We start from the raw sequence: 9,631 nt of genomic DNA, 5'->3' as shown, positions 1-9,631 counted from the left end.
ATCGTTAAATAAACAATGTACTCTCAACGTTCATTTCAACGCAACGCAACTCAACGCAAACGCAACGCAACGACAACGGGTAAAACGCGTTGGGATTTTTGCAATACAACTGGCCGGTACTGTATAAGATACCTATATAATTCATATAAGATTCCTATAAGGTTCCTTTAGAAAATCTATAAGATTCCTTTAGGCATTCTATAGGATTTCTATAGGATTTCTATAGGATAACTATAAGATTCCTATAGATTTCATATAAGAAACCCATAGGATTCCTATAAGATACCTATATAATTCATATAAGATTCCTATAAGGTTCCTTTAGAAAATCTATAAGATTCCTTTAGGCATTCTATAGGATTTCTATAGGATTTCTATAAGATTCCTATTTGTTTCATTTAAAAATCTTGCAGTTTTCCTATAAGATTTCTTTAAGAATCTTATACGAAACATATTAAAATTCCTATAGAATACTTATACGACTCCTATACGATTCCTATAGGATTCCTAAAGGATATCTATTGAAATAATCCTATAGGATCCTATAGATGTGACGAAAAATCTATAAGATTCCTATAAGATTTTCTCTTATAGGATCCTATAGGACATTTTTGTAAGGGATTATTTGTTTCTAAATGTTCTTTTTCACACCTTAAATTCTTAGGTCATTGTTAGCATGTCACAAAAATATTACTGGTGCACTGTCATAAATAGCCCCCTGGAAGCCACGGATATTTGATGAATTTTTATTACTTATTTGATAGGCATCGAGTTACTATAATATGACTTCATGTAGGCTGCTTTCTAATGTTGAAACCAGCTTCCAAAACCAAAACATTTTGAACAAAGCAAGAAACAAAGATAATGCAATGTAACCATCTAATTTATTTTCAAATCCTCATTCTTGAAAGTGAAATTCTGTATTTTTGAAATTTTGCATGAAATTCACCTATCACGATGTATTCCAACCATCATGAGGCTATCTAAATGAGCATTTGTCGTAACAGAACGCAAATTATTTTTAATTAGGCTCATTGAATTATTATTATTGTTATTGTGGTTGTTGTGATGAAAAGTTAACACAAACAATATGGTGGCTAAACGAATATTACATGTAAATATTTTTTTTTATTTGTTTGTTTCCCAACAAAATTTGTCGTCTTCCCCGACGGGGGGGCTTTGCTTCACCGACAGGGGGGACTATAGCCCCCCCCCCAGCCGGCGCCACCACTGATGCTCATACTATATTTTCCATTTACACTATGTAGCTAGTTTTCAGGGAACACTTGAATTTTCTCAAGTGGCTTTCTTGAAAAGAGTGTTCTTTTACTCTACTTTCATAACACCTAATGCATAGACTGATGGTGAAAGCTTTTGTAAAATAATTTGAGTCTCAATAAAGTACTATCTGTATTTTCATTCTGTATGTATTACAGGCTGACTATACATGGTCTTTCTACAATCTTGTACAGCATGTCTACTGTTAATTAATTTTCAGATTTTAATTTTATTTTATAAGTTTATGATCCAAAGCATAGGTGTATGTGCAATCTAAAAGCTGGGTACAAATTATTCTTTATTGGTTCTTTTTGTATAAGACAGCTATACATTTGTGTAGAGGTGTGGCATTTAACAGTACACCTAATACATCTCACTATTGTCCAATTTGGAGGTCCATTACAGTCTGGGGTTGTAATTTGTACACATCAAATTCACTGATCCTGGTCCTTATTCATTCACCTTTAATTAGAGAACAGCAATAATTGAAACATTTTGAATAAAACAAGGCAATATCATTAATAGGAAACAGCGGTTCATTGTTAAGTGTAGTTGAATGAACATTAAAGTAAAATTTAAATGTCAAACTACTGTATAGCAATAATTATGTGTAGGTCTACAATTGTGCATAATAGAGGTTTGAAACGATTAACATTTTATTATTGTATAAGTTTAAAAGTTAATGATATTTTAGAATGCTTGAAATGATGTGTCTTTAAGTAACTATTCTAGAAATGATGCATTTTGTTAATTTATAGATGGTCAGAGGAGTGCAGTTTAAATTCCAAAGAGACCTAAGACATTCAAGAAACGCCAAGTGTTTCAAGCAGCTGAAGTAAAAGCTGATGTATTGTGCCTATTTAATTTTGAACCAACGTTAGGTCGTATGCATGGCTTTTCATTTGTATGTTGTTATTGATGTGGACCTAATGTTCAATATTTTATCTCATTAAACTATTTACTTGAATTTATAAACGTTTTCGTCCATTATTTACTTGTATGTGTACTGTATGTGAGTGCGCAGTTGCTATGCTGTTAATTGTCTATTCTCAAGACAAGATGATAACTAGGGGTAGGGGGTGGGAGACTCCTCCAGGAATTTGATTATAGGAAAACAAATTTGTTTGACCAGCTGCTGCGAAATAATTTTGTCAGCACATGCTGTACAAGTGAATAATTAATCGTAATGGAATTTGGAAGGTTTCTAAAGTTGGGAAAGGAGATTGAACTGGAGGGTGGTGATTTGATTTCTTTGCAAAAGAAATAGAGAAAAGTGTGTATAAGATGTGTATAAGAGACAGATATTAAATAATTATTATTGCTACTATCAATTACTCATTCCTTAGCACATGATTTTATGTATTCTAATGTGCTTTAATATTTTGTTTTGCTCTTTCATACCCTCCGTTTTTGGAGTCAATTTTGAATAAATTCGCAGAACTTAACTATAACATGGTCAGATTGACTTTAATAATAATATTATTATTAAAATCATTATCATCATTTTTAATATTATTAACTATAACAATAATTATAGGTGTAATTTTACCCTACCTGAATACTCTGTATGTGTGAAAACAACACTGAAAAAAATCGCAACAACTTGCGATATTTTTCTATTCCATCACGACAATAACAATTACTGTACTATCGACATTGTAGTACCCGCTGCTTACTTGGACTCGAATTCAACCCTGACCATCAGGCGCAATCTCGGTGGTCTACTGAGAGGTATGATGCCAGGCTAAAGATCTGGAAATCGTGCGTTCGAGTCCCACCCGAGTACAAATTGCGATTTTTTTTTTGCAGTTGTTTTCACACGTTCAGTACATTTCCACGTCAGGTAGGGCAAAATTACACCTATACTTGATTCTCCTGACGCAACTCCAGTTATTTTCTATTCCATCTAAGTAATCAAAGAAAGCAGAATAAACGGGATATAAAAGTGTTTAGGAAAATTACAAATAGGTTCCTTGATATCCGGTGTGCTTTTGATTCTGTTCCTCATGAATTGTTTTTATTTAAGTTAATTATTTTCGTATTCGCCACACTCTTGTTTCTTGGATTTGCAATTGGCTCTATGATAGACTTCAATGCACTTCATTTAATGGAATCATTTCAAGCAAATTACCTATCAAAAGTAGTGTCATTCAAGGCACTAAACTTGGATCTATTCTTTTTATTTTTTTATGTTTTATCAATGATATTGCCAGCAACTTTGGTTGCCCATTTTCCCTTTATGCCGATGAAATCGTTATGTTATGTTATTCTAAGGACGTACATTCGGACCAATTACCGGTACCACATATTGCCTCACTCCTGGAATCTTGGTCTCACAGCAATGGTTTGTCCTTCGCCCCTATGTAGAATTATGAATAGGCCTATAGACTTGCGTAGAAATCCAGCTAATTTCCCTCACTTTGTCTCCATGGCACAATTGTTGAAGAAGTTCACAGTTTCAAATACCATGGCATTTTAATCTCAGATAACCTAAAAAGGACTCGCAAATTTCTTCCATCTACAAATCTGGATTCCGTAACTATGGCTTTTATATATAAATTATACATAAACCTGCTACTGAGTACCGGTACTGTTGTTGTATATATGGTCTCCTTCCTAAATGTGAAATCGCTCAAATTAAACGTCTTCAACTTTACGTTGCTCGACTTCTCTCTGATCACGCTACATACTTATCCAACTGTCTTTTCTTATTTTTAAATTATTCCTCTCATTCAACGACAACAATACTTCCTGCTTAAAGCCCTCTGTTATGACATCGTTTGATCTCCTTGCCACCCTCTTCATTTTTTTTTCTCCCACTCGCCCGTTCTATGTAAATGACCCTTCGCCACAACCGTTACTCTGCTTTTCTTTTTTTCTCTTCCGTGGACACACTACTCGGTTCTTGCATTCATGGTGGGGTGGTATGCGGGTGGTCACTAGTACCTTAGTGGAGTAACGTCCCTACCCGGGATGCATAGTTTGATTAGGTTGGCTTATGTGGCTCATTAAGACCTTAGCGGAGTGACGTCCCTACCCTATAATGCATAATTATTAATATACTCTGTTGAGAGTGTTTTCAATTTGTCTCCTTTTGGCATGTCTTTTTTGTTGTGCGGATATTGGCCCATTGATGGCATTTGTAACATTAAAGAAATAGAATTGAAATGATAGTAATACGTGAATTTAAAAAATTGGGTTAGTCAGGCCATGGAGTTATAATCATAATATAACTCCATGGTCAGACACACACTTTAATTAATGTTAATGAACAGATTATTAGGGAAGCAGATGAGTGGTTCTGGTTTTAAACTACTCAGAATTAAGTGCCATATTTATGTTAAATATAATAGAAGGAAATTACCGAAAACAATTATAACCTGTAACTCATCATATCTGTAAAAATTAAATTTTCTCAGCAACCATTTAAATGTTTCATTCATAATATCTCATTTAGTCTGGACAAAAAGTACTAGGCAAAATATTTATCAGTACAAATTCAAACAAGGCTAACAATTTTCAACAGATAAACGGCTAGCATAGTTACTTATACCTTGGCTGTTCAAGAATTACTGTATAAAATAACCTAACGGAACCATTTAATATTTTCTTATACTTCACTCATGCCTTTTAACGAGACATTTCGAGCATGTACTTAGATATATAGGTCTATATATATGTTTGTATTGTAAATAAATTGACACCTACAAGACGTTCATTTGCTGTAACATTATTAACATTGCCATCATTTATCGTCAACGTCCTTTGCTATCCCAATTATCATTAACATAACCTTCCATCATTATAAACCATCATAATTATTATAGATCACAGTTTTGATCATCATCATCCTCCATCACCATCAGCCCTATTATCATTCCACATCGTCATAATAATTCTCCATTATAATCATAGCTTTTATTGTAATAACTATCATCATCATCATCACCACCACCACCAGTTGAAAGATTACCATCATCCGTTAGTCAAATAATGTTTTCTTTTATAACATTATAATCATTTTCATTATTATCGGCATTATCCATCATAGGCTACCCCCATGGGCTTTTTGGCATGTTTACATACAACAATGACATACATTCTTCATAATTATATTTTTATGGACATAAGAATAAGTTACTGTAGAATTAACACTAATTTATAGCAATAATTTGGAATGCAACAATAGAATCATTGTCAATGATAAAGTATTCTTTTTGTTTTTTCTTAAATATTGAGCTTTCTATTGAATGAATGGAGGATGAATAGAGTAACGGCTTAGACTAATGTATGGTATAGATTATAATGCTAAGTAAAAGTAACAGAAAAACAAACAAAATAAATCCGCGTTGTAAAAAAATCAAGTATGTAGTAGGCTACACCGATGTTCACTATAAGGATTATGGGGAAAAACACTCCGATTTATTGCTCAAAGGGTCACAAAATATAAACCATTATCCTTAACATACCGGTACCTTATTCATAATGAATGAACGTCGTCAAATCATCATCATCATCACCACCACAACCACCACCACCACCAGCACCACCACCATTGATATAATCCTTTGCCATCATACCTTTCTGTCATTGTGTTCTTTGTCCTGTATTACCAAGGTAATTTACTATCATCATTATATCTTCTTCCATCATTATCAATACTCTGTCATCATCATCATCATCATTCATTATAATCCATTTCTTTTTCTCACTCTCCACCATTTTCATTACCACCATCAGCCACCCTCATCATCATCATCATCATCGTTACCATTAGCAATATTATTTTCATCATTATGAATTATTACTGATTATGATTTATGGAAGAAAAATATGACTTCTAATTTTAGGCCTAAATATTTTAATACACAGTACATATGTAAAGACAATTATTACCTAACAAAATCTATATTGCAGAATTAGGCCTGCCTTTTCCATATTATTTGCAGAAAACCATGATTGTCAAAAATTCCTCAGTAAGCAATAGGTTATATAGATCAGGTTGAATTAGAGCAAATATGAATGTGCGTCTTCTGAACAACTTGACTTTCTAAACCAAAGTGATGAAACTAGGAAAAGCCCTGTCCTTAAAAACGAGGAAAGTGGTTTATGCCAAAATCTACATACCGCCCTCTAAGGTTTGATTATAAGGCATACAGTTACTGGATGCACTCCACATTGTTTAGAAGTTTGTATACATTTTGTAACATTTTCACTGCTTTATTTAGTCTAGTTTAGTTTGGTTTTTTTGTTTATTTAGTAGGTTTTTGCTGCTTGGTTTATCTGAATTTGTTATTTTGAACGCACCGTCCTTTGACGCGTGCCACTGATGTAAAAGTGTATGAAAATGTAAATATGGCGTTTACCATTATGAATAGAGAGCTCGCTCACTTAAGCTCATGGTTCTTAGCCAATAAACTAATTATCAATGTCTCAAAGACAAAATATATAATTTTCAGAGGTAAAAATAAACCAGTTGACATAGGTAATAATAAGTTATCTATAAACAACAATACAATAGAATGTGCAGATTTCATAACATTTCTAGGAGTAGAACTTGACAAATGTTTAACTTTCGCACACCATGTAAATTATTTAGCTAACAAAATCTCTATTTTGATAGGCTCTCTAAATAGACTCAAGACATTTTTGCCGCAAAAAATTTTATTGACTATATACAACTCGTTAATTCTCCCAGTTATAACATATTGCATATCCACATGGGGTACCACCGACTCTACAAATATAAACCGTATTCATATCTTACAAAAAAAAAAGCCTTAAGAATTGTATGCAACACCCATTATCAGCATCTATCCTTGCCTTTATTCATCAAAACAAATTCTCTCACAGTGTATGACATTTATAAGAAGAATATTTCAATATTTATGTATAAGTACTTCATGGGACAAGTACCAGTGTCTTTTAATAGTTTTTTTTTCAGACTTATGGCTCTGTACACAGATATGGTACAAGAAATAAAGATAACTTGTGTATAACAAAAAAGAACACAAATATGGGACAAAAGGGCTTAACATATATAGGGCCTAAAATCTGGAACGATATCAATGTAGAATTAAGACTCAGTAATAGTATTTATAAATTCAAAAGAAATTTAAATAACCATTACCATGAAAACTATAAGTGTAATGCAAACCTTTGTATAAATTATTGTGCTGTATGTAATCATATTTAACTTTTCTTCAGAATTTTCAATGACTATTGTTACTTTATTTATAAAATTTATTTTTTTTTTGTGATATAGTTGTTAATTTTATTTCATAATCAATGGGCGCCCGTTATAAAGCTTGCTTGTTGTGGCGACCCTTTTTCCACTTTATTCAAATGTTCTGATGGGCTTACATTCTTAACAATTATTTTTTTTTTTTACCGTTATGTATTTCTCCGTCTATGTATTTTGTATTGATGATGTGGAAATAAACTTTATATTGAATTGAATTGAATTATTATTATTATTATTATTATTATTATTATTATTATTATTATTATTATTATTATTATTATGTATGCGGTTTGTGGGTAGGTTACAATCAAGTGTTGTTATAATAGTAAAATGTACGGCTTTTTATATGAATGGAATGACCTGTTCATAGCACGAACACCTGTAGACCAAACCCAGTACCGTTACGATTTTTAATCGTACGGGAAATCCACTATATATGTAATTATGTATATATACATTATACTAGAAATTGCAAATTGCAAGTGAAGTGCTGCGAAGTACAACTGCATATAAATCGTCGCTCACATCACGAACTAACACAATTAAATTCAATTGTGTTAGTTCGTGAAATCAAAAAAGCGCGTCAAAATACACGCTGTTGTCGTTAAGGACTTTTTGTGTGGTAAAGAATACAAAATTGCTTGACAACCAATATGCGCTCGTTTTGACGCGCTACTGTGATTTCACGAACTAACACAATCTACTTTGATTGTGTTAGTTCGTGATGTTTATGCGAGTCAAGTGAAAATAATGAATAATAAAAATATAACAAATAATATGAGACATGACCCATTGTCTATATTAGAACACTTCTCATTGGGTAACAAAGTCGTAATTTTTCATTTTTGTCAAAAAGTGTCTATAGTGGTGAATTATGGTTTAGTTTTTTTTAAATAAAATTTCAAAAATTCTATGTATGTGGAAAATGTAGTTGATTACCAAAGGTTACAATTTTTATTTTGAAGACTGCATGGTCTAGGAAGTGTACATTTTTTTATGGGGAAAGTTTCCAAGGGCGGGTTTTCTAGGGGCGAGTTGACTGCCAAAGAATGTTGCCAAAGCGTGTTATTTGATCACAAGTGCGAGACATGGCAATTAACAATTTGAAGTCCCAAGGGGGGTCTATTCTAGGTCGCTGGGTCCCCTTGAGGGGTTTTACTAGGTTTCTGAAAAACGCATAATAATTTTTTATGACTGAACTTTCTGCAAATGTTGGGTTTGATTGTTGGGTAAAGTGTTTTGGGCTTCCGAAAAATAACAAAATTGTTTGACTTGTTTACCTAGGTCAAAGGTCATGTGCCCCAAAATTGCAATTTAGGGGCCCAAAAAGTTTACTTTTTTCCCCAAAACCCCATGTAAACGACACAAAAAAAATTTCCTATAATAATAATAGTAATAATTGTCGACTTATATACCGCATATTGTAAGGACCTCTATGCGCTTACATGTTTCGCATTATGTGGAATATGTCGTTTTCTACAGAAATAAAATGTGTTAAAAAATATGCTTTCATATTTAATATGACGATTTTTTTATGCCAAAGTTCACAAAGGTCATTGAGGTCATTATTTGGGGAACGGCCTCTATCACACGTCCCCCTCCCACGATAGAGGGAAATTAAGCCTAGCTAGGCCTACATTATGCTTATTTCTAAATACAGTGGACTATAAGACCTAGGATATATTTCACTAAAACTAGTACACTTGATGAAATAATAATATAATATAATAATAATAATAATAGAAAAGATTGGGGTAGGGGTATTGAAATATATGAGAGGGGGGTCCATGTACATGACCAAGGCCGAAATGAACGTTTGCAGACCTAGGCCTAGCATTACTGCTTGCGCTGCTACTATTTCTAGTTAAAATCTTTCCTCAGATTCATATTATTTATATTATTAATTAATTAATTATATAAACAATCCCGCTATCCTCGTCTATCCAAGTACACCAAGCAATCTCTGACAGAAAAAATTGCCGATTTTTGCTCTATACAATCACTAAGCCTTGTCTAGTTACTATGACGTTAGGGAAATCCCCTAAAAGAGTCTGCAACAGAGGGCAACATAATTAAAACAATAAGAGAAGTATGTCCGTACCGTATACG

General features: G+C 32.9%; 1 long non-coding RNA gene across 1 annotated transcript in view; it reads left to right on the top strand.

Moving 5' to 3' along the window:
• The window catches only part of LOC117112506, an 8,309-nt gene extending 6,058 nt beyond the window's left edge, over positions 1–2,251 (top strand). Inside the window, exon 2 of the long non-coding RNA XR_004446050.1 lies at positions 2,037–2,251. This is a non-coding gene — a long non-coding RNA (uncharacterized LOC117112506). The remainder of the gene's footprint in view (positions 1–2,036) is intronic.
• Positions 2,252–9,631: the final 7,380 nt, after the last annotated feature.

The sequence above is a fragment of the Anneissia japonica genome, unplaced genomic scaffold, assembly GCF_011630105.1.
Source record: "Anneissia japonica isolate Jap-2015-1 unplaced genomic scaffold, ASM1163010v1 scaffold12856_len40468_cov114, whole genome shotgun sequence".
NCBI classification, from domain to species: Eukaryota; Metazoa; Echinodermata; class Crinoidea; order Comatulida; family Comatulidae; genus Anneissia; species Anneissia japonica.
The sequence above is the reverse complement of the archived record's forward strand: the minus strand, read 5'-3'. Positions and strand labels throughout refer to the sequence as shown.